Source organism: Etheostoma spectabile, chromosome 6 (genome assembly GCF_008692095.1).
Source record: "Etheostoma spectabile isolate EspeVRDwgs_2016 chromosome 6, UIUC_Espe_1.0, whole genome shotgun sequence".
Taxonomy (NCBI): domain Eukaryota; kingdom Metazoa; phylum Chordata; class Actinopteri; order Perciformes; family Percidae; genus Etheostoma; species Etheostoma spectabile.
This window is the reverse complement of record NC_045738.1, coordinates 13,337,572-13,339,337: the sequence shown is the minus strand read 5'-3', so window position 1 is coordinate 13,339,337 and position 1,766 is coordinate 13,337,572. Positions and strand designations below refer to the sequence as shown.

The following is a 1,766-nucleotide window of genomic DNA, read 5'->3' as shown; positions in this document are numbered from 1 at the left end:
GAGTAATAAAGCAAGAGTCGGTAGCATAATATATTTATAATTACATAAAGAAATATTTTTTCACCTTCAGAGTAACCTATACTCAAAAAAAACCTTTGGCACTTTTACCGCAACGCATATTAACCTACTTTATGAAATAAAGGTCAGTTCAAGATTGGCAGATGAGTAAATTGCATCACACAATTAGTTTTTGTTTTACTCAAATACACAGCAGTGAGCCGAAACAGTTTGACACCTTTACGTGTAAAATGACTCGTGTTATTGATGCACATACTGTATCTCCACACCTTTGCTACTGCAAAAAGGGAAATCTCTGTTGTATGAAGTAAAGTAAGAGTCATTGCAAGAAACTCCAGATAAGTTTAAGATTAGCAGATCAGTAAAATAAATTGACAGCACAATTAGCAATTAGCAAACAATTTTTGTTTTAGGCCCACTCAAATGATCTGACATTGTAGATGTAGAAGCGGCAGTGAGAACAGTTTGAAACCGCTATGTGAGAAATTAGACTTGTTATTGTTGCATACAGTAGATTTGATCAACACCTATGCTAATGCAAGCAGTGGAATAAATGCCTCACCATCAGAAAAACAGTGTGGGTGAAAGCCACGGTAGATTTCCTCTGCATTGGCTGTTGGACCACTTCCGATGTGTCAACGTGAATTTAGCTCAATCTAAAACCGTTGATGCGATGCCGTTTTTTAACTGTGTTTTGATGAGCAAGCAGTAAAACGCAACCACAGAGGGGGTGTTTCATATGTTCAGTATTGTCTCCGTTTTTTTTATTTTAAGAGATTTGAGTGCCTCAGGCACCATGCTAAAAGGCTTCATTTTTCTTCTGATTATTTGGAACTCATCTCCTTTCTCCTCAGGAAATTGTAAGTAACTTACTTAATCATTGGTATTATGCTGTATTTAAATTACAATTCTAGGAAGTTAGTGTTGTCTGGCAATACATTATTCATATTTTACATTTGTTAAACTACTACTAAGTGTTTAACAGAAAACTTATATTTTGACAGCCACAACTCACCTTCAATTCTCACTGGGCTGTCCAGCTGTGATACCTTGTCAACATTACAGAAGTGATTTAAAATCTTTAAATTGGTTTTACAAGAAAGATGAACATCATCATCCAATCCAGATCTATTTTCAAGATAAAAATGGAGTGCAACGCCATCAGCCACACTTGCGCTACAGAACGAAGCTGTCACACAATGGTTCCTTGGTCATTGATTATTTCACAGAGGATGATCAAGGCCTTTACTGGTGTGAGAAACCGGACATAGTCATCAGCGTGAAGAAAGGTCAGATCTATTGGGATTATCATTATTTGTTCTCTTTAAACTAAATATTTTAGTACCCAACTGCTTTGTGTATCCTGTTATATACATTTCCGAGCCCATCCTCTATTCAAACAATATATTTTTTTTTCAGAAATTCTGAAAGAAACTGATAAGACGGTCTACGTTATTGCAGGCAGAAGTTTTACTCATGCATGTCTGGGCGAAATGACTAGCTTCAAATGGACATTTAAAGCAAGTAACATGACTGAATTAAGGAACTTGGTACAAGGATCAGAATCAGACTTTGTGACTTCCAACAAGTCTATACACATTGTAAATGTCAAAAGAGCCAATGTCGGGAAATATACCTGCTGGAAAAGTGGATGTAATAGCCACAGGCAAAAGCTGCTTACAATCAACTTGTGTGTAATAACAGGTGAGAAAATAACACACACACACACACACACACACACACACACA

The 1,766-nt window shown here is 36.5% G+C and overlaps 1 long non-coding RNA gene across 2 annotated transcripts in view; it reads left to right on the top strand.

Annotated features, from left to right (window-relative positions):
• The first annotated feature begins 483 nt into the window (after window positions 1-483).
• The window catches only part of LOC116691732 (uncharacterized), a 3,505-nt gene continuing 2,222 nt past the window's right edge, over window positions 484-1,766 (top strand). For both annotated transcript variants that reach the window (XR_004332539.1, XR_004332538.1), the window contains exons 1-2: window positions 484-1,307; window positions 1,438-1,722. This is a non-coding gene — a long non-coding RNA (uncharacterized LOC116691732). The remainder of the gene's footprint in view (window positions 1,308-1,437; window positions 1,723-1,766) is intronic.